Below are 25,320 nucleotides of genomic sequence, written 5' to 3'. Positions count from 1 at the left end.
GCCCAGTATGGCCATCTGTAGTGCATGTGTGGATCAGGTCCAGGTTGTTTGTACTGCGGTGTTAACCTTTGTGTTGTACACCAAAAGGTAGAATGCTGTGTCTGCAGGGTATCCAGCGGTTATTTGGCATGTACTGTTGCTACATTTCTGCATAGTGGTGGGGGGGTGGGGGCACCTGACTGTTTCTACATTTCTACACAGGAGTGGGTGGGGGCACACCTGACTGTTACTATAAGTTCACGTAGGATGGAGGGGCACACCTGACACTTCTACACATTTGCTAGGACTGTACTGGTATGTCGGGTACTCCATTTCAGTCTGTAGTTTTACCTATCGTGCTGGCTAGAGGCATACCAGTGTACTACAGATCCTAGCTTTCACTGTCTATATATTAGTTTCTGATTTCCTAGGCTTCACATCTTACATTAAAACTGCCTGGCCTGCTGTAGTCTGTTTGGATAGGCCTGGGGGGTGTTACACATAGAGCTCATTCAGAGGAGGCCATAGTGCAGCATTTGTTTGTGTTTGTCTACACCTATCCTGCTGAATGTAACAGTTGTTGGGTATGTGACCCCCCCCCCCAACTGGCATGTGTGAGTCACTTACCTTGTGGGTGTCCCAGTATTGAGGGTGGTGCTGCAGGGCTGCCTTTGTTGGATGCACAGAGTACACTCCCTATACATGGTTGAGCACAGGTAGTGTCATGTTTGGCATCCCTTTTAATGTATGTGCAAGTCGGAGAGAGGTGACATTTCCTGGGTCTCTACTGTGTCAGTGCATGTGCTATGCCTTGCATCTTTGCCAGGGCCAGGGCATACTGGGCACACCTCCTTCTGCCTACTGGGGCAGGCTCAGGTTGTTCCACATCCTAGTCACTCTGTGCCTGTGCAGGCCTTGACAATGGTGGGGGGCTGTGTGGCCCTGCCCCATGCTGTTCCTGCTGCAGCTGTTTCCGCAGGATCATATTGTGTAGCATGGCACATACAAGGACAATTTGGGTACATGTAGTTGGTGAATACTGCAAGGCTCCACCAGATGTGTCCAGACACTGGAACCGTGACTTGAGCATCCCAAACACACACTCTATTGTGATTCGTGTTTGTGCGTGTGCCTCATTATGAAGTTCTTGTTCGAGTGTGTGTGCATCCCTCGCTAGGTGGCCATGTGGGATGTCCCCATTGACAAATCTGTGGTACAGCTGCGTCAGATGCCAGATGTGGGAATCGTGGTAGCTTCCAGGGCAGCCAGCACAGATATTCATTATTATGTCCTGGGCATCGCACACAACCTGGCAGTTGATGGAGGGGAAGCCCTTGCAGTTGATGTAGACCCTACCCCGCTCACGGAGTGGTGCTTTGATGCATATGTACATGCAGTCTATTGCACCCACTACCTTGGGGTATTCGTGCTATTTGATGGAAGAGACACATATTGCTGGCCAACGCCTCACGAGTGATGGGGAGATATACATGCTCACCATGTGCTGACCATGGCATCCAGGAACTGGTGGAGTACCCTGGATGCTAATGCCTGTGATATCTCCATCATATCCCCAGTTGGCCTTTGGAAGGTTCCTGTAGCTAGTTTTCATAGGCCTACACATACTTTGGCATTCACTGGGATGGGTTCCCCTCTGTTAGTTCTGTGTGAGAGGCATGGCTGGTACAACTCAACAATCTGCTGTAGGAGGTCCCTGTGCACCCTATAGTGCTCCACTATCTCCAGCTCATATAGCCCTTGGTAGGTTACCCTGGATCTGTACACTCTTCTCCATCTCCTCACTGTGAGTTGTGCAGCAGCATTCACATCCTTACCACCCTCAGCCTCTTGCACATGCTGGTTTATGATAGCAAATGCAGCCCCTAACATTATTTTTTTTGCTTTCGTTTTCTAAAATGTCCCCGTTTGTATACACTGGTGGTGCAGAGTTATTGGGAATAACAAGGGGGAAAGGTGTTTGCATAGTTTATAGTGGTGTGCTGGGCTGGGCTGCTGCCTGCGTGATTGGCTGTTTCTGATACATTTCACCTGTCCCTGTCAGCTAAGCTAGTTCTCCTTGATTATCTTCCTACTGCTGTTTTCCCTTCCCATTGCCTCCCTGTTTAAGCCTGTGTGCGCACCACGTAGAGTGCTCAAATGTGCACAGAGCTGGTATTTCCTTGTTTAACTTCCTTTTTCTTCCTTTGAAACCCAGTGCGCAGAGTGCACACCCGCTTACACTTTGTAAGGAGTGCTAGACAGCTTGGACACACCTCTAGCTTAGCTGTGCTAAACTAGGAGCAGTCCCGAGCCACAGGGCTCCAATCCACTTACAGTATGCCTGACACCTCCCCATGACGTCACCTATATCCTAGTATTGCATCCAGCTATTTATACTCTTACATTATTGGCACCTGACCCACACCCTGGGAAAATCTTGGATTCACTATCCTTCCCCTCATTTGCATAGGATTGCCTGCTAATGCATAGTTACATGTCCCATACTAAGCCTCCCCCCTTAGCAACCATTTCTCACTGGCCAGGTTGTCTTATGCCTGCCATTGACTTGCATGGCAGAATACTGCTTTTAGTTAGAATGCGTATTTTAGGTATGTTTTATTATTTTCCCCTGATCCTGTTTACGTGCTGCTGCCCTATGCTTAAATAGGCAAGATCGATGAAAAAAAAAATGTTTTTTTTTTATTATTTACACATTTTGCAATGCTAAAGGCCTTCTACTTGGCCATTGGCATGCTTCATCAATGATATGCAGCCTTTATTTGGAGCTGTCATAGCTCCATTTTGTAGTTTACAGAAATGTACTCGGTTACTAACCGAGTACATTTCTGCAGACTGCACTCATCCTGCACTGACAGCTGCCTGCTTCCTGGATCGCAAATTACCTCATTTGCATGTTTTTTACCTGCAAATGAGGGTAATTTGCATACAGGAGCTCGGTCCATGCAGGATTAGCCTAAAAGCTCACGTGCACATCCCAGGAGCTTGTTCCTGGATCGCACGTCAGCCATATTGCCGAAAATAGCTCTTAGACTAATCTTGCACACTAAAAAGGGCTTCATAAATCTGGGGGATAGTCTCTAGCTGCAGTCAGAACTATAAGATACAACCTTTATGGCCTAAATTAAGTATTTTAATTGCTTACTATTTTTCAAAGCTAGCTGGACTGAGATTAACCTCTTCTCTTCCAGTATCCTCTGTTAAAACATATACATTTAATCAGTTACAATACAGCCAAGACCCACTGTTGGTACATTTTTAACACAAGCAGCTTTACAAGTACATTTTTAACCCAAGCATCTGTACAATTCATTTTGTTATACAAATGACATATAATTCTTTCCAAAATTCCAGATAGCTGTGTTTGCATATGTTACACATCCATTGCCCTACTTCTCCTGGCATAGCTGGAAATACCTCATATCATCACACAGAGATCTCAAGTGTTTCCCCAACCTAAACAGACCAGGCTACCACCCAGTGCATTAGATGGAAAATCCACTGACTTCTTGGTGGAAAAACAGAATAGTGCTTGCTAGAGTGCAAAAATACACTACTTTATCCAACAGCTAGCAAAATAATGAATTTGGAGGAAGTAAATCAATAGAACAGAGAATGAGAGGCAGCAGTATAGAAACAGAAGAGCTTATAAGGCTCATTTTACAGTAAGGGCAGATAGCTTAAAATTACCAGGTTTAAAAAGCAGATCATAGTGCCTTTTTAGGCATTGCCAAACTGAAAGTACTTCTGACACAGCAAATCAAAACCAAGCAAATTTAAAGGTATTACCACTCAGTGCTAGGAGTCTAAATAAAAGCTCCACCTCCTAGAAGGTCTCTTCACCCTAGAGAATGATGATGTCTGTGCGGTCACTGAAACATGGTTTAAAGCCATAGCCAGCACACTGACATTGCAGGGTTAAAATGCCTTCCAAATAGTTAGACTAGCTAAACACAGACAGGCACAAAAGGTGGAGGTGTCTTGATTTACATCAAAAATAAACATAACCCTCAAGGCTGGTCAGACAGGACAATGCACTTGAGCTACTCCATGTTCAAAGGAAATATCCACTGCTACTTTTTTGCAAGCTATAGGTCCCTTTCTATTACCCAGGAAACCCATACCACGTATTTAAATTGATTGGAACCACTCACCATCTAGCCCAATACCATATTCATGGGTGACTTTAATTACCCCACTGTTAACTGGGAATCCTATATGACACCATACAAACAGACACAGAGATTCCTGGATTTTGTAAACACAAACTCCCTAGACAAGATTGTCAATATATCAACCAGGGGTGCAACCATACTTGATCTGGTCCTCACTAATATGGGACAGTGCTGCACACCCCCCAGTGTAATGTATTCTCTGGTATGATCAGACCACAAAATGGTCTCATTTGAAGTAAAAATAAAACCTGGACACCCAACTAACTCTGGAATATTCAAGAACTACTCTAAGGCTAACTTCCTGCTATTAAGTGATAACCTGGCAAACTTTTAAGCCCCCATAAATGCTAAGAACACCATTGCCTATGCAGAACTGTTCACAGACACCATATACAAGCATGTTAATAGCTGCATATAAAGACAGCTGTACCCACCAGGAACTGGTACAGAACTAACTCAAAAAAAAAAAAAAACAAGCCACCCTGGTGGAATCACAAAATCAATAGGCTGTATAACAGAAGGGAAAAAAATCATGGCAAAAATTAGGAGGTGCAGCACCCAGTAGGATAAAAGCACACTCATCAAACTAAACAAACCACTCAGAGGACAGAAAAGTCTACCAAAGCCAAATTTGAGATAAATTTGGCCTCCCAGGCTAAGGACAATCACAAGGCATTTTTAAGCTATATCCAGAACCTCAAAGGCAATACAAAATTGTGTGCGGAGCTCATTGTAAATGGAGCCAAATAAACTAAGGCAGATGAAATAGCAAACCTACTGGCTGACAAATTCAGGTCCATCTTTGCTCCTCTTTACTCCTCAACTTTCCCTCAGGAAATATCATCAGATATAAATGCCCCTGCCTTCACTAGGAAACAGGTCTTTAATACTCTCTCTAAGGTCAAGAACAAAGTGTCAATGGGCCCAGACAATATCCCAGGATGCCTTCTAAATAGCATGAAACATATCAGGCCCTCTGAAGTTGCTATTTAAATGTAGCCTCCAAAGAGGCTTTGTGCCTCATGAACGGAGAATAGCAACATTCATCCCTCTGCACAAAGGTAGGCCATCTACAGACCATATAAACTACAGACCCATAAACCTCACTAGTCTTATATGCAAAACCATGGAAAGAATTGTCATGGAAATCATCAATAATGATATAGTAAACCTCCAGACACTAGACCCCACCCAGTTTGGTTTCATCAAGGACAAGTCATGCCTAATCAACCTGGTAGACTTCTTTGCAAAGGTCACCAAAGCAATGGATGAAGGAAAAATGGTTCACACTGCCTATCTTGACCTGACCAAGGCATTTGACACAATACTCCACTCAGGCATTGTTGACAAACTCAAGAGGTTAGTTACAAACCCGTATGTCACCCATTGGATAGCCAACTGGCTCACAGACAGGACCCAGGAAGTTAGAAGTGAAGACCACTACAAAGAGGACAGTTACAAGTGGAGTTCATTAAAGATTGGTCCTTGGACTGCTGGTTTTTGGAATTTACTTCTCTGAAGTCAAGGCCAATGTGAATGCTGTCTGGCTGAATAAATTTGCAGATGATTGTAAATTAGGAGCTGTCATTGAATCCCACACTGAAACAAATGTTATCCAGGAAGGGCTGACACAGACAAACAACTGGTGTCGAAGCCATGAACTAAAACTAAATACCAAGAAATACATAATAGTATCCTTTTGGAATTTATTGCCCCTATCATATTGACAACATACCCCCTATGGCTGACCCTGTAGTGTAGGACTTAGCGACACACATAGACAATAATCTAGCCTTTGATCATCACGTGTCTACAGTAGTGAGGAAATCATTTTATGTTGTGCAACTTATAAACAAAGGTATGGCATCTAGATCTAATGAAGCCATTGTTCCACTGTATTCAGCATTCATTAGACCTATCATTGAGTAAAATGCCCCATTTGGTATGCCCCTGACCAGGAATATATACAACAAATGGAATGTCCATAGAGGTTCCCCACTAAAAGTGTACAGGGCATAAGTAAAATGCCCTATGCAGACCGCTTCAAGGCCCTAACCCTGTATTCTGTCTCCTACAGGCTGTTAAGGGGAGAGCTATGTCTGGCATACAGGGCATTATCAGACTCCACTATGATGGACCTCCTGCATATCCACAAAACAACAGCACCAGAAGTACCTGATCTAAAGACATACACCTTGCCTGTGATATAAATAGGACCTGTTGGAGAGACAGGTATGTATTTCAGAGACTACCCCATCTCTGGACAGGCTCCCCATCCATGTGAAGTAGAGTTCCTCCCTAACTCAATTCAAGTGTAACTTGGACAATTGGATGGGGAGCAGGTTTGGCACCAATGTCTCTAATGGACACAGGCAACCTGTAAATGGTTCATCTCCCAGGCTCCTGCTTGTAAATGTTTCATCTCTCAAGCCCCTGTTTACATTTATCAAGTGTACCAGAACTTGTTATCTTTAACTACAAGGGGCCCCAACTAAAGCTGCTGCTGGTTGAGTTAAAATGAGGAAAAAAATGTATTCATTTTCTGATTACATTCTTTAAACTGAAGAGGGCTGTGAAATGACCCTGTTAGGATATAGCTGATAATGAACATGAGCAGGGTAAGCACTAGGGAGATCAACAACCCAGAGTGACTGGTCTCAGTGTATTCCTTAGATTTTTAAGAAGCACCAATGCTTCAGGGATGGTTTTCTCTTTAAGGGAGATTTATAAATACTAGCAGATCTCTGGATACTGCAACTCTCAACTTCTTTGCTGAAGAATTCAGCAGAATGCCAAAAATAATAGCAGAATAAAAGCTCAAAATCAGGAACATGTTTTAAATATTACTCTAATTCACTTAAAACAAGTTAATAGAATAATAACACCTTTTGCATAAAAATGCATATTTTGGGCAATAAGTATAAAACTCTGATGTCTGGATTTATTGACTTTCTGTAATCATGAATGATTTACCAGTAAATCAAACTTTAGGAAGGACAGAGCAAAATTATGAGTAAACTCAGGGAAGTTCTGTGAAACCAAGGAGAGTGACAGGTATCCATTACTACTCAATGAGGTAAATAAAAGTGAATTATCCCTAACGAGTGCTAAACAGTACTGATCTGGTGTGGCAGTACCAGTGTTGCACGATGTATTGCTATTTGCTGAAATAACTACAAAACTAGTATTGGTATGGCTTATGCTTGTGTGTGTGTGTGTGTGTGCGTGTGTGCGTGCGTGCATTCGTGCGTGTGTGTGTGTGTGTGTGTGTGTGTGTGTGTGTGTGTGTGTGTGTGTGTGTGTGTGTGTGTGTGTGTAAAATACCTTTGATTTTTATCTGTACACACACCCAGTAATGCCAGGATACATACATTATTCCTCTGGGTAACAGAAAAAAATGCAGCTAACAAGTAATTATATTTCAAAAGTAATGCATAAAATGTATCACAAAACATTCAGATACTTAGATCTTCTAGGTGTCTGGTGGCCTCCTGCTCTCCAGACTATATAAATGGATATAGGGAGCTCCCTTAATCATCCTTGGCTGCATGGGGTCCCATGAAAACTTTTACTGGCTGGAGAAAATGAGGAGAAAAATACATTAATTTTATGATTATCTTCTTTAACTATTACAGGGTTGTGATATGACCTTGTTAGGATAAACTGAAAATGGACACCAATGTCAAAACACACCCTTTCTAAAACCAGCCCTACTCAGATGTGTATGCACAGAAAGCTGCTCTAGGTTATGTAAGGGGGCATTTCTTTACTTGTCTTCACAGTCAAACCTTAGTGGTGTGCACAAGACTTCATTATAGCTTTGTTTGGTTTGAGACAGTGTGGTCATTGTTTCTTTTACAATCTGAGGTGTACAAAGAAGGTTACTATGGCTTGTGTAAGGTGCAGTGTGCTGTCAAGGAGCAGTAAAATCAAATACATTACTGTGATCATTATTTTTTTTTACTTTCTTCACAATTCCTCATCAGGGATGTATATAGGTGGCTGCCTTTGGGAGTTGTGGGTGAGGAGGTTTGCTATGTATATGTATGATAGCAGTCAATTGAAATACATGACAGTGTCAATTTGAACACCTGCTTTCATCTCAATCTAACACGAGAGAGATGTATTGGTAGTGACTGTGTTTTTGGGAGTTAGGAAAAAGACAGTATTCTCAGATAGGACCTGTGTGTCCTCACAACAATTGTCTTGTCAGTTTATTGTGAGCTAGTATTTTGTTAGCTTTGAACATTAAGCTTTGGGTACAACTTATACCTTCCTTGAAAGAAAAAAAAATGCTGAAATTCTTTTCTTACTCATTTTTGTTTAGGACACCATTGGATTAAAAAGTTGGGAAAATGCTCTAAAATGCATCTCAGAGCATCTATAACCCTATGGCTTATGTGGGCACCAGTGTAACTGAGTTATTTCCTTAATGGCATTAATGTGCTGTCTTGGTTAGAAAGGATGTGTTGAAAGGATGCAAGGAAAACTAAAGCTGAACAGCAACAATTAATTTCTTTCCTAAATCATAATTTCTGTTCAAGCCATCACTGGGTGAAAAGGTTGCGTAAAAGGAAAACAAATGTAAAATACTCTTCAGAGCATATGGAAAGTTATGATTTCTTGAAAATTCTGGAATAAGGCAAAATGTGAGAAAAGGAATTAAAAAGTAATGTGCATGGACTGGGGAGACAAAGATTGGGGGGTGGTACAGAAGGGAGGACTGGAGGGTGGGTGGGGGGCTGAAACAGTAGGCAGTGCCTTGGGTGCCACTTCAACTAAGTCTAGACCTGTGCATAGAGATATGGTAATGCATCATCTTTGCAACTAAATGCCAGTATCTGTAAATGTCCTTTATGAGATGGGCCTGCATAGTGTGGTACACAGACCTGTTGTAATGTAACAGCATTGGAGTTACAGGTCAATCTTTGTGGACTACTCCTAAAGGTTTGCAGCATGAACATAAATGTTGTTAGCAGGGGTAGCAGTGACAGGGTGATAATTAGACTGGAAGTTCCTAGGGGCCCCCAACTTGACATTTTCTGGCCAGCCCTGAGCCTAGATAATTTAAGTATCTATATCTTACATAGAATAAAAGCACTAGGTCAAGCATATTTCTTAAAACAGAAACAAAATGGAGTAGGTAAAACAGAAAGTAGCTGTATTATTTTAAGCAACTCTCAGACAAAAATATAAGTTTACTTTCCTCAACCAGCAGGGAATCACCAGCAGTGCTTGTTGTTTATGTAAGCTTGGTGTTTTATCAAAAAAGACAAAGACCCAGAAAATCACTGTTTATTTAAGGGTCACTCAAGAAACAATTTAACCAATGGTGAAAAAAAAAACAATGTGAAATGTGCAGCCTAGATAATTTAAGTGACTACCCCTTACATAGAACAAAAACACCAGGCCAAGCAATTTCTTTAAACAGAAAATAAAATGGAGCTGGTAAAACAGAAAGCAGCCCTATCAGTTTAAGCAACTCACAGACAAAAAATATTGTCTTATTTTCCTCACCCAGCAGGGAATCACCAGCAGTGCTTGTAGTTTATGCAGGCTTGGAGTCTTAGCAGAGAAAACATACCATCCACTGGTGAGTTCTGCAACTACAGGTATGAGACTGAAGGTGTAGCATCCATCAAATGTCTTATTTAAAACACAGTTCAGTTTTAAATGTTACAAACATCAGCAAGTAGTATAATTAATAATCAACACAACTGCTGCTACTAAATGGCTCCTAATGCACATAACACATTTTCTGCATGGCAAGCATCAAACAAAGCTCCTCATTAGCACTCTTCAAGAAAAATCTTGATGATTGGATGGGAAATATGAAATTCACCCCAGGGATCACCTCAGTAGCTCTGTTTGACAGTGGCACAGGAAAATAATTTTGTTGGGTGGCAAAAGCCAGGGTACCATTTTGGATGGACTTGTATAGGCCCCAGGGCCGATAGCCTAGTACCTACCTATGAACCTATGAACCTATGTCCCTTTCTCTATAGTTATGAACATGACCATTAACAGAACATGTCGGGGAGAATGCACCCATCACCATTGTGAGCAGTTCAATCAAGACAACTCAATGGCATGCAAAACACAGCTTACCAGTGAAAATCATGACATTACCTGAACATTTGAGCACTGGCCAGCATGAAGCATGGCAAGCATAACAAGCACATGTAACATGTTCTGACATTTGAATGGAAAAATGCCTGACACGGCCTCATGAACTTTAATATAACTGAACTTTGACAAAAAACTTGTAAATGTCAGCATAAGATCATTATTGTGACCTTCACTGTTTAATAATGTTGTCTGCCTCAGTAAACTATTTATCTGAGTGTATGGCTGTAGGTCATTATCCCCTTTCTTTTTTTTTGCATGTGTTCCATGAGCAGTTATCTCTGTATGTGAATGTAAATGTGAGTCTCCGCTGAAATTTTTCCCCTACTCCCCACTTGATAGTCCAAAGGAAATACCGCATACCACAATTCCCACAACCATTGCTAAGGAACAGGTCTTCAATGCACTTTTCAAGGACAAATACACTGCATCAGTGGTCTACAGTAATATCCTGGGATGCTTACTAAATCGCATAAAACATGACCTCTCTGGTCCATTTGAATCACTTTTCAACTGGATCCTGCAATCAGATTTTGTGCTCAAAAAAATGGAAGATGGCTACAGTTGTTCTCCTACACAAAGGAGGTCCAATTTCCAAATCAGGGTAACTACAGGCTCATAAGTCTGATCAGCGTCATATTTAAGGCCATGAAAAGAATCATCATGGACTTGATAAATGAGGAAATAGGTAACCTGCAAACACTAGACCCATCACAGTTTGGTTTTGTTAAAGAGAGATCATGCTTATTAAATCTGATGTACTTCATTGAAAAGGGTCACCAAAGCAATGGATGTGGACAAGACTGTGCACACATCTTACCTCAACCAGACCAAGGCTTTTGATACAGTACCCTACTCAGCCATTTTTGACAAGCTCAATAAATGTCAACCCTTTTATCACCCATTGAATAGCCATATAGCTCACAGGAATCAGCAGGTCAAAATAGGTAAAGTCACCTCCACCAAGAGGCCAGTTACTAACAGAGTCCCCCATGGCTTGCTGTTGGGCCCACTGTTTCTTGGCATCTATTTCTCTGAAGTGTAAGCAAATGGTGGATGTTCATGGCTGATTAGACTTGCAGATGATTAAAAGCTGAGGATTATCATTGACTCCCATGCAGACACAAAAATTCTTCAAGAAGGTCTATCACTGACTCACACATGGTGCCAAAGTTATGGTTTGTACTGTTTACTGCTATTTTAAGTAGTTAATTGCACTATTTTACATTGTATCTGATAGTTCTAGGGATGCTGTAGCTAGTTTGTGTGGTTTTCTTCAGTTGGGCTCCAAACCAGCCATTCTACATTAAGAAGTTTTTTTTCCTTCACTCTTGTGGCAGAAATGTTCTGATCTAACCTATCTGAGTTAGGTAATGCTGGTTGAAGGCTTATCATGTGCTTTCCCAACTGGTAGTTATCTTAAAACTTCTTCCTTTTTGCTTGCATTTAAGTCTTGTATTTGTTCAGGCTTTGGCATAATTAGTCAGAGCTGCTCATTGTTTGGTGACTTTGCTTAGGAGTGCTGAGAATCTGCTCTCACCCAAAGTGATGCATTACTTAAAAGACACAAATAAATACTTTTTTGCACTTCTCTTATTAAATGCATCTGTGTTTTAGCAGTTTCTTACGTTATTTACTGTTTTGCTGTAGTTTGCAAAAAAAAAATTGCACTGTCTACTGCTGTTTTAAGTAGTTAATTACACTGTTTTACATTGTATCTGCTATTTCTAGGGCTGTTGGGGACTGCTGGTTGAAGGCTTATTGTTGTTAGCTTAAAAGTTGTTCCTCTTTGCTCGTATTTAAGCCTGGTGTTTGCACTAAGCTGCTTTCCATGCAGTGGCAGTTGACAGTACAATGTATAGATGCAAAAGCCTTTAAGATTAGTTTTTCTTTAAACAACTGTCAGTGAAACTCTTCCAGGCTTTTCTGCTGCTCTAGGTGCAACTCATTTGTTCACTGAACAACATTGCTTTATTGCTCATCCTTAGCCTACACAAAGTATAGGTCCCTATAATAGTCTTTGAGCTACCAGCACAGTCCTGCCAAATTATCCCATTCCCTTCCCTAATAAAACATACAGTTAGAGCCTGCTATCTTTGATGGGCAGTTTCCCATCATCTCTCTGACCAACTTGATGGACATGGGCATCCTGTGGCAATGTAGCAATTGTCTTGTGTATATTGACAACCACTTTTAAAACAAGCAAATGCTTTATGTGAGAGATGTAGTTACACTATCAAATTGGAGGCAAGACTCTCACATACACACAAATTGAATGCCAAACAGGTTGTCAGCACACATATATTACTTCCCACACTAAATAAGGACATGAAGATAAACCTACATGTGTGGAGATACTTGCTATCAAAGACTAGAGAGATTCCAAAAACCACTTACACACACAACAGTGAAAAAAGAAACACAACAGATAATAACATACACCAGTGTCTCAAACAATAAGCCCATAAGGAGTAACACCACAACACCTAATGTACTGGTCATAGGAGACTCCATAGTGAGACACAAATATTCCCCTCACCAATCTGGATAAGGAGCTAGTTATGGTTAGCTGTCTGTCAGGTGCCAGGATCTGTCAAGTCACTCAACGACTCAAGTCATTCAATCACAAGTACCAGTATGACTATGTCATTGTCCATGTTGAGGTGAATGACTTCAGACATATTTCTCTGGACTTTATGAAGAGACACATTACTGAGCTCCCAGATTATGTGTCACAGGCAAGTATAAGCCTAGCCTTAAGTAGCATTGTACCTTCTCCAAGGATGATGTCGCAATATGAAAAAAAAAAATGATCGACTTTAACAATTGGCTTAACTTTTGGTGTCAGTCCAAGGGGATCCAATAGCCATCAGCCTAGGAGGACATGGTCTACAGTCCATGCTGCTCTGTCAGAGATGGTCTGTACCTGTTTCTTCTAGGCTTTTGGATACTGGCAAAGGCATTAGACATCCCTACTGTGCCTTTTTTAGGCAGTGACAAATTAACCAACCTTCCAACATAACAAAATTCTCCCTCTAGATAAACTCAAAGTACTGCTGCTTGATGCTAAGTGGTTAAAAATGAAACTGCACTCCCTGGAAGCATTCCTCATCTTGGAAGATGCTGACATCTATTCAGTCACTGAGGCATAGTTCAAAGCTGTGGAAAGCACCCCAGCCATGCAGGGCTACACTGTGTTCCATACATTCATACCACAAAATGAGCATGATAGAACCAAATGAGGAGGTGAATCCATCTTCATTAAGGATAAGTACACCTCAAGACTGGTCAGACAGTATGACTCTCTTGAGCTACTCTATGTCCATTTAATCATAGGCAAAATCCCCTACCACATCATAGCTAGCTATAGGTCCCTCACCATGAACCAAGAAAAGCATACCGCATACCTGGATTTATTGGAGTCACTTACCATACAGCTCAACACCTTAGTCATGGGTGATTTTAATTATCCTACCATTGACTGGGAAACATACATGACCACAAACATGCTGGCTGAGGGGTTCTTGGATTTTGTCAGTGAAAAAGCTCTGGAGCAGCTAGTCAGCACAACCATGAGGGGCTCAAATGTCCTGGATATTGTACTCACTAACATGGGAGGAGACCATTAAACCCCCTCCTGTGTGATGATATCCCTGATAAGACTGGACCATAAATGAATCTCTTTAATGTAATTATAATACCAGATACCTTATCAAGCTCAAAAACACTTAAGAATTTTTCCAAGACAAATTACCTCCTACTAAGCAGTGGTATACGAAGCTTCAAAGCCCCCTTAAAACCAGATACCATGGACTCCTATGCAGAGGTTTACACTAATGTCCTGTATAACCACTTAAGCAGTTGTATGGAATTGGCTGTACTTGACCAGATTAAACTCAGGTATTGTTGGAAAAACAAGCCACTCTAATGGACCCCTAGTATAGGCTGTACAACAAAAGAAAGAAACTAATGTCAAAAAGTAAGAGGGAACTGGCTCAGCAGTGGAAAAATCTCCCTTCTAGCCTCAACAAGCAAATTTGAGATCTTGTCAAGTCCTCACAAGCTAATTATGAAGCAAAAATAGCATCTCTAGCTAAGGATAATCACAAGGCCTTCTTTAGCTATGCTCATAATCTAAAGGGGAATACCCAGATATGTGCTGAACTGGTTGTGGATGGCACCACTCACTCAACTGGAGGAAATAGCCAACCTGCTAGCTGACAGATTTGTGGCAAGCTTCACCCCCTATCTCCACCAGTCCTCCCCCAAAATATACCTGCCACCATTTCTCAGCCTATCATCTCAAGAGAGTAGGTCATCTCTCTGCTCTGCAAGGCCAAAAACAATGCATCATTATGACAAGACAACATCCCAGGCTGTCTTTTAAACAACTTAAAACATGACCTAGCAGACCCACTTGGACCCTGTTTACTACAGCCTGCATACTGGCTATGTTCCAGCAGAATAGAGGACAGCAACATTAATCATCTGCACAAAGGGGGGCCATCAACTGACCTGGGAATGATAGACCCATAAGCTTGACTAGCCTTGTCTGCAAGGCCATGGAAAGAATCATTATGGACCTTATCACCAAGGCCATAGGTAACCTCCAAACTTTGGACCCAACCCAATTCGGATTCAGTATAAGGTTAAATCATGTCTGTTAAACCTGATTATCTTCTTCAAGAAAGTCACCAAAGCCCTGGACAAGAGAAATACAATGCATACTGCATATGTTGACCTAGCCAAGGCATTTAACACAATTCTCCACTTAGGTATTATAGAAAAACTCTTCCAGTTGGGTATTAACCCCTACATCACCAGATGGGTAGCCAGCTGGCTCACCAAGAAGACACATACTGTCAAAGTGGGTGACTTCACCTCTAGCAAAAGACAAGTCACCAGTGGTGTACCACAGGGTCCTGTGCTGGGCCATTTACTTTTTGGAATTTATTTGTCAGAAATCCAGACAAATTTGGACAGCCTGTGTCTGACCAGGTTCGTGGATAATTGCAAATTGGGAGTAATCTTTGAGTCCTGTAATGATCCTAATGTACTGCAGAAAGGGTTAACACAGTCAAATAATTGGTGCCAAAGCCACGGATTGAAGCTAAATGCAAAAAATGCATTATTATTATTATTTCATTTGGGAAAGCTAATATCCCTGCTAATTACAATATAGACAATACCCCCACTAGGTGTAGACCCAGTGGTACAAGATCTGGGTACATAGGTTGATAGCAATCTGAACTTTGATCTCTATATATCCACAGTAGTAAGGAAATCCTTGTGTGTGGCACATCTCATAAGTAAAGGCATCAATCAGATCAAGATATAAGGATGTTATAAGTCCATTATACTTTGCCCTCATCAGACTACTGATTGAGTACAGTGCTTCCTTTTGTATATATCTCACTAGACACCTGCAACAGCTGGAGAGACCACAGAGGTTTCACACCAAGAAAATACAGGGTGCACAAAACAGGTCCTACAAGGAAAGACTGGAAGCGCTGTCACTGTATTGTGTCTCTTGCAGGCTGTTGAGGGGTGAACTGTGCCCGTGACATACAGGGCAGTCTTTGACCCAGTCCTGATGGAAATGCTACATATTCGTAAATCAAATTGTATGAGGGTCACTTGCTCCAGGAATCTTAACCTAGCCTCTAACATGAACAAATCATACTGGAAAGATGGATACATCTCCCAGAGACTATCCCTTCTCTGGAACAAGCTTTCCATTCATGAGAAGCAGAGCCCCTCCTTGACCCTCTTCAAATGCAACCTAGATCTATGGATGGGTGACCATCAATTCATTCCAGGGGTGACACCCATGTCCCTCATGGACAGAGGCAGTCAGTGTTAATTACCATAGACTCATACCTCTGTGGACTTGGACAATTGGGGTAACATGGAATAAATAAGGCTAGGCTTTTAAGAGCTCTGGGGCTGTTAGCCTAGTAACCTCCTATAACCCTGTAATGCTAAGAACTGCATAATTGTACCCTTTGAAAAGTCAACCACCATAGCTAATTACCATGTTGTTAATGCACCCCAAGAATCAATTCAGTGGTCAGGGATCTGTGTATGCATGTAGATAGTAGCCTTAACTTTGACCACCATGTAGGCACAGTGGTGAGGAAATCCTTCAGTGTTGCGCAACTTGTAAGTAAGAGTATGGCAGTTAGGCCCAAAAAGTTCATTATCCTACTGTAGTCTGCCCTTATCACAACAATTACAGAGAACAATGCTTCCTTCAGTATGTACCCGATCAGGCGTATACAGCAACTACATCTTCTTCAGAGTTTCAATACAAAAATAATACAAGGTGTAACAAATCTGCCTTACACAGAGTACCTTAAAGTCCTTCCACTCTACGCATTTTGATATAGATTGCTGAGGGGTAATCTATGCTTGGTTTACAAGGTGTCCAAAAGCCACACAGTTAAAAATCTTCCGCATATTTGTAAGTCAAATAGTACCAGAAATACAAGGTCTAAGGACCTGAAGTTTGTCTATGACTTCACTGACTGCACCTCCTATGAACAGTCTTCCAATCCATGTGAAACTTATTTTGTCTATTAAACAATTTATGCACAACCTAAACCACTAGACTGTGAATCAGAAATTTGCACTGGACCTGTCACTCCTGTCTATTATAGACAGTGGTACATTATGAATACCTGATCGTCAATATCCTATTTGGATACAAGATGTCATTATTCTTTTGTGAAAACTTAGCTAGGCTTTGAAAGGCCCTCCCTGGATCATTAGCCTAGTAAAAATCTATGAATATATAAATTGCACTCTCTGCATGTAATGATTCATATGAACAGCCACCAAGCAACACTGTTAAAATGAGGACAAAGTGAGATGACAATGCTGTGGAAACTTGGCAAGCCATATGACAAACATCTGAACCAGGTGGTATGATAATTGGCTTAGCACACATTAATATAATGAATAAAACAGTAACAGATACTTATTATGTTCAATCACCACAGCCTGTGACATATGAGAATGTAATATATGGTTTGCTAACAGTATTATATGTGTACGACTGTATGCTTTACCTACCTACAGATAGTACCAATCAGTAGACTGCAAAATGCAAGCATCCTGATGATGCTTGCCATTTATGAAATGTTGCAAAGAAATGCTTATCTGTACAAGTATCAGCAAACCTTGGATAGAAGTGCATTCTAACAAAAACACCTAAAGTATTGTAGGCAGATGCAACACCAGTGTTGAACTTAAGGGCATGCCACACAGTCTGCAAATGACAGCATGAGCACTGACACATCAGATACCCACTGACACATCAGATACACATTCAGTCTGTGAATAAGCGGGCTATGCACAGCATATCAGCACTGGGAAACACATCCACACATATAAGTGTGCTAACACACGCATTATAAGCAACAATCAAAACACTAAGATTGATATGCAAAGCATCCTCATCAACATATGTGTAAGAGATATACAAACCTGACTGTCGTTTAGGTTGTGGAGTACATTTCAAAACTATCTGCAGGAAATAAATGGCTTAATGCTAAATGATATTTCAATCACCTGCCTGCCTAGCTAATCCATCTTAACTAAAAGTGTTTTGTGAATGCAGTGAAAAGACTTGCCCCCAGATTCAGCAAGCTCTGCACGATGTGCAGGAATAAGCTCCCGGGATGTGCACGAGCACTCCTGCACTATTCCTGCAAGGACACAGCTCCTGTATGCAAATTTCCCAATTTGCAGATGAAAATCATGCAAATGAGGTGAACTTGTGATCCAGGAAGCTGGCAGCTGGCCGTGCAGGACTAGTGTAGTCTGCAGAAATGTACTTGGTTAGTAACCGAGTACATTTTTGCAAACTACAAAACGGAGCCATGACAGCTCCAAATAAAGGGTGTACATTATAGGCAGGATTCACAAAGCCTCCGTGTAAGAGTTACAAGGCTTACACGGAGGCTGCAGTTAAACGGTGTGATGTCAGCATGTCATGCATATGCATGAGGGCATGCTGAATCACACCTAAGGCTAACAAGGTCCGTGTAAGACAGTAGGGGGCGTGTCCATAGGGTGAGCCCTGCAAACAGACACGCCCCCAGAAGAGTAAAAGTCCCGAAAGTAAACCCCCACGACAGAGTCCGTGTAAATGTGAATAAACACAAAACATGCCCCCACAGACTATGAACATAAAATGTATAAATGAAAATCTTATATTTTTTTTTATAAGTTGTAAAGATGTTTGCCCGTGAGTGCGCTCATTTGCGCGGGCATGCCCATCGCTTAGCCACAGTTAGCAGTCAGTAGAAAAGCATATAAGAACTAAATATGCAAAGTAAGCCAAGAAGCAATAGCATAGCGGTAGAGATGTCGGCTGAAGAGGAGGCAGTCATGGTTCGAGCCCCACAACACCAAATTTTAGTTTTAGTGAAATAAGCATGAAAGAAGTCCCTGACATATATGTACATATATAAAATTATATTTTAATGTAAAATGTAATGAAATGGGCCATGTATTTTGAAGAAATGTGAGATAAAAAAAAATCTCAGATGTGCCTGTAGCTGAGCTACAGTCTAACAAGTTGAGGATATCTGCTTGTAGGTGAGCAGTGTTTTAACAGGTGTAAAATGAGTAACCGTAGGTGAGCAGTGTTTTAACAGATGTAAAATGAGTGCCCGTGGGTGAGCAGTGGTTTAACAGGTGTAAAATGAGTGCCCGGGGTTGAGCAGCATTTTAACATGCTGAAACCGTGTGGCCGTAGCTGAGCTGAGCGTAATATGCGTGCTGACAGCCAAACGACATGTAAACCAGCGTAACCCATTTGCGCGGAGCTGCGCATCGCGCCAACAAGCTATCCGGCAGTCAACATTGAGCAAGCTGTATCAAAACTGCCTTTACACAGACACAACTCCTAGCCTGTGTAGACAGTCATAAAATAAAAAAAAAGCAATGGCCAGGCTCGAACTCAGGATACCAAGCACCATAGTCAAAATACTAAACCACTAAGCCATGACAGTTGCACTTAGAAATGCAGTAATAGCATATATAGGAATGAATAGAAAGACGAGCATGACAAAGCAGGTTTTGTGATGCTGATACAATTCCAAAATGGCCAATCACAGATAAGTGTGGGAAAAACGGCATATATAAGCCCCATAGGTGGGAATACACAGCATAACCGATTGTGGAACTGACTTGCAGCCAGGATGTCAGGTGTAGGAGAGGGTAGTTGCTTCGGAGCACAGAGGTGGGGCATTGAGGAGTCCAAATATATGGTTTGGCTCCTCGTCCATGATCATGAGGCCCAACTCATGCATGTAATATTCAAGAGCTAGCAAGTTAGGCGGGTGCACGGCAAGTGCGCTTAGTAGACCCAAAGAAAGAAAAACTGCCAGCACCAAGGAGGATCCAAAATAAGTTTTATTAGAACTGAAACTAGACCAGTTTCAGCGGCAAGGCTTTCATCAGTAGTGCAGTGAGCAAAAGCAATTATTCATGATCTTATATAATATTAATTAGTGGATTCTTGTGACATCACTTCCTGAAATAGTAAAACAAATAAAGTCAAAACAAAAGCATAAATTCAAAAGTATTGGTTAGAAATAAGCATATTCAAAAACTTTTTCTTTGTTGCATATAAATCTGAGATGTAAAAAAAAGGAACGGTTAGCTGGCATATCCATGATTATAGACAAAATTAATAAAATACATATAAAATGTATACATACCCAAATATGAACCTGAAACATAAATCTGGGTATTAGATGTCTATTATTAAATACCAACCACATCATCCTTTAATGAGCTGGGATGCAAAAACATTAGTTATACAACTTAATGAAATAAAAGATAAATACACAATGCAAGTGTTAGTTAGTTACAGGTTATAATTTATCATTTAATCCAGGGGGGAAAAGCCCCCCAAGTTTCATAATCCACCTCTTTTCTTTGGCATTTAAGATGTCATGCCAACCTGTTTTGAAAGATCGATTGCCTGTAATGTGATCAATGATAGTAAATGTAAATTTGGCCGTGGGATGTTTGATGAAATGTCTATATAATGCATTAGTTAGTCTCTTGCTTCTGATGTCTCCAAGATGTTCAGAGATCCTAACACGAAACTGTCTAGACGTTTGGCCAATGTAAAATGCTTGACATGTACATGTGGCAAGATAAATGATCCAGTCTGAACTGCAATTGCCAAAAAATTGTATATTATATATTTGTCCAGTGTTCTTACTAGTGAAACTAGCTGTTTTAAAAATATAGTTGCAAAAGCTGCAATGTCCACATGGATAAATGCCTATAAGTTTGTCCCCAGTTAGTGTCCTTTGAGTTAGGGTATGATCAATAACCCTAGTTTTTTATAATGTGAAAATAATGATCCTAAGGTTTTGCCTTTCCTATAAGAAAAATAACATTGTTCTCCAAGATAGTCTTCCAACAGGGGATGTGAGTTCAATATATTCCAATGAGTATTGATTATATTTACTAAATTACCACTGTTCCTGCCATAAGTAGTAACAAATCTACATAGATCAGATTCCTTGTTGTCAGATTTGGTATTGTATTGGAGAAGAGAATCCCTGGATTTGACATGGCTAAGTTGGACTGCTGACTCAATAGTACATGTGGAATAACCTCTGGATAAAAATCTCTTAGTCAAATCAATTTGGTGATTATTAAGATCATCCACTGAGGAACAAATCCTTTTCATCCGCAAGAATTGTGATTTAGGTATGTTTCTAATGATGTGTTTAGGATGGAAACTGTCAGCATGCAGAAGAGTGTCATATTGTGGGAATTTTCTGTGGACGGAGGTTCTGAGAGTGTTGTCTCCCTGTCGTGTTAAGTGGACGTCCAAATAACTGATTTCACTCTGATTGTATTCCACAGTAAATTCAATGCCCCAGATGTTCCCATTTAAATGCTGAATAAATTCCTGGAGGTATTCCTCACCTCCTTTCCATACAAGCCAACAGTCATCCAGGTATCTTCTCCATATATCAATCTCCGGTAGGTATATGTTGTGCATAGGGTCATATATAATCATTTCTTCAATGTAGCCCATAAAAAGATCAGCATAAATTGGTGCAAAAGATGCACCCATAGCCGTGCCCTGTAGTTGCCAATAGCAGTTTTGTTGAAAATAAAAATTTTGCAACAAAGAAAATGTTTTTGAATATGCTTATTTCTAACCAATACTTTTGAATTTATGCTTTTGTTTTGACTTTATTTGTTTTACTATTTCAGGAAGTGATGTCACATGAATCCACTAATTAATATTATATAAGATCATGAATAATTGCTTTTGCTCACTGCACTACTGATGAAAGCCTTGCTGCTGAAACCGGTCTAGTTTCAGTTCTAATAAAACTTATTTTGGATCCTCCTTGGTGCTGGCAGTTTTTCTTTCTTTGGGTCTACTAAGCGCACTTGCAGTGCACCCGCCTGACTTGCTAGCTCTTGAATATTACATTGTCTTTCGTTTCCTGCTGGCTGTTGGCATTTGGGGGATCTACCATTCGGGTAGCCATCTTTCGTGTCTGTTGTTGAGGATTTTTCGCTCGGGACACTATTGGATTTATGGCATCTACATCACTTTTACTTTAATGTATTGGCTTTTTGTCATTTCCTTTCGGATTATCATGTTCGGCAAGGATATTGAGTGAGTATATGGGATGCAGCAACGCTATGTGCATAATCGCTTGTATCTACACGTGGCTGCAAGTGTTTTTCTACTTCTTTTGGAATCGGGCTGTGTTGTAAAGGGTCGTTGAGGCTATTCCGCTTTGTTTTAACCATTCTACAGTTGGTCGACATCTTATCGGGGATGCAGTTTGGCTGTATTAATGAACATTAGATTACACATGTGTGGTCTTGTTGTCCGTACATTTCTTTTTGGATTTATACATTTATTAGGCGTATTTGTGTGGTGCTTCGACTAGGAATACTGCGATCACTTGGATAAAGGGCATATGTGAAATTTCTTTGGACTTCCATGTATCCTTTGGTCACGCAAGGACTTTAAAGATCGATTGGGCTTCCTGGTTCATTTTTTTGGAATAATTCTTAAATGGACCTAACCAACATCATTTTTTCAGGTACTGTTCATAACATCCATATTTAGGAACATATTTTTCATTATTGTTGTCCGTTGGACCATAATGAGTACTTCACTTATGACATTTATTTATCTGTTGGGATGGTTTGGGCCTAGTCGTTCATTTTTCCTTTGAATACTCGATTTGAGAGAACTGTTGGAGTACAATATAACAGTGACATTTTTTCAAGGACTTTTTATGAACGCGATCTTATATTTTTGTACATATGCATACTTTATCTTATATATGATTGTGATTAATGAGCCACAGCATAAAAAAACAGGCTGTATTTGATTCTAACATTGAACACTGTTGCTCATATCTATCTGCAGTTTATTATTATATGATTTTTTGTAGACCACGTTTATACACACTAGCTTTTTAGCTTTTGTGTTGGCTAAATACTGTTTTCTGAAACTTAAATTGTTAATTATGGACATAGCTTGTGGTCATTAATATAACTTTGGAAATAGTTATCCTTATATTTCATGGGATACCTAAATGGGACATTCTCAATCTTTTATTAGCATTTGTCCAGTTAATATGCTTCTACTGGTTTTATGTCCTACTTACATTCTGACCAGTTTGGTTACATATATTTGAGGGACTATATATTGTTACACTATTGTTTAACTTGACTCATTTTGTCAATATTGGCTGGGGTCAAGGGCCATTTATTCTGAGTTAAACAGTGCTTAAAATAGTCACCTGTATATTTATACTTTTGTTGACTATAGGATCTGATGACTGCATTGAATAACTATTGATCCTTCATAACCTCTAATAATTATTAATACCTAATTATGTTTTTCAATGGTGAAATAAGTGTGTTTGCTACAACTTAACACAATATTGCTACATTCCACCTTTACATGTTGTGAGTTCTACCAAATACATGCTACACAGAATTTCTAACATATATGGGATGTTTTATATATGTTCAATAACGATTCCTTTTGATATTAGACACATAATATAATCCCAAGCCTATACATTTTTTGCATCATATATTCTTATATGATACAACCTGCATGGTTTATTACAGGACCTTGGAAACTGACATCATTTGATTTTTGTATAATAGGGCTAGTTTGGTATCGGATTTAGCCCTTTTGAATAATAGTATGTTTTTCATTATTTCAGTTATTGCATTCATTTAACAAGAGAGGCTTCTGGTGATTTAGTCTGAACAGGATTTTTTGTAAACTACTTAGGGTTACTTATCTCTTATGCATAGAGATATATTTGTAATCTATTCTGACCTTAACTCCTTTGTGATTCAAATTGTCTATTTCTTATTGGAATACATCTATTATTTGCTAATTCAACCCTTATTATTTCTGTTAAAAGTCCACTTCACATTTCTCTTCCGGTTTGCTGCAACTTATTGTCATGGATCTTAATAAATTGCTTTCGGGTTTATGCTCCGATAAGGATGACCTAAAAATTTTTGGTATTGGTACTGAACATACGGAATTGGTTGACTTGGAAACCATAGATCCAGTTGACGGTTGCGAAAACTTATTCTTCAAATTAGGCAAACAAATTAAGATGCTCAGAACAAACATTTGGCACAATAAATTGTTTAAAGCCTACCAAGCACAGAACATATCCCCTAGAGGATTGAGATGTAAAATCCAACCACTAGTGGGCACACCGGATGAAACTCTGTTGAAAGATTGGCAACAAGCACAACAGGAGGCTGCCATGACTAGAGTTAATATTTTGGCTTCTTTTTATGAGAGAACAATACAGAGTAATATTATTGAAGTGGAAAAAACATGTAACAGTCTTAAACAGTTTGAACAAAATACTAGTTTTCAGGGTTGTCTTAGCAAATTATCTAAAGAAATCTCAATTTTGGAAAACAACCTTAAAAACAAGAAATTGCACAAATTTGCCCGGGATAAGGATGACTATGATAAGGGCAAACAATTTGAATCACAAAAGGGTGTGAGGTTTGCTCATGGTACAAAGAATGCCTCCTTCATACGTAGAAAGAGACCAAGGTCTATTTTAAAAAAGACAGGGCCCAGTTATATCACTTCAGGTGATGAATCCTCAACCACAGATACGGAGACACCTAATATTGGTGATTCCTCAAATGCCAAAAGGGGCAGAAGGACTGAGGTCCCTTTAGGGGGAAAAAACACAGGGCAGGTAGGAAACACAGGGGTCACAAACTTAGAAGAGCTGTTTATGTCGATAGTGAAGTGAATAATCAACGTACAAATGTTTTAAACATTTCAAAACATGTCTTGACTGATGATCAATATTCCCTACTTAATAAAGGCCTTGGTTTTATCCCTGTTTTTTTCATTGATGAAAGTATCTTAGTTTCTGACACAATAGATTTTTGCAGAAAAATTAACCAGAAATTATTTTTCAAACAACAGGATCAAACTGATATTGCTCAAAAATCATCTGATTTTAGATTCCATAAATCTACATTTAACCCCCCTATGGATAAACATGTAGCTGTTTTTCAGCAGGCAGTTATCAAGGACATACACTTCAATTTGGGTTCTGTGGACACCATGAAGCATAATATGTCTAGGAAGGAACAAATGGCACTTACACAACTCAGACACAATACAGATATTGTTATTATTTCTGCTGACAAAGGGGGAGCGGTGGTGGTTATGGACACTGACTACTATGTGAATGAGGGTCTCAGACAACTTTCCAACCGTCATCATTACATGAAAATGGAGATTGACCCCACGCCTGGTTTTGCATTAGAAATTAATGAATTTTTGGAAGAAGCAGTGGAATCCGGGATTATCTCTGACAAAACTAAAACTCATTTGATAGTAAAGGATCCTGCGAAACAACAACTTTATTTACTTCCTAAGATTCATAAGTCCATTCACCAGCCACCAGGTAGACCGATTGTATCTGGCATTGGGTCACTT

This window comes from Protopterus annectens, chromosome 7.part0, assembly GCF_019279795.1.
Source record: "Protopterus annectens isolate FY-2018-M chromosome 7.part0, PAN1.0, whole genome shotgun sequence".
NCBI lineage: Eukaryota > Metazoa > Chordata > Ceratodontiformes > Protopteridae > Protopterus > Protopterus annectens.
Note: the sequence above shows the minus strand (reverse complement) of the source record.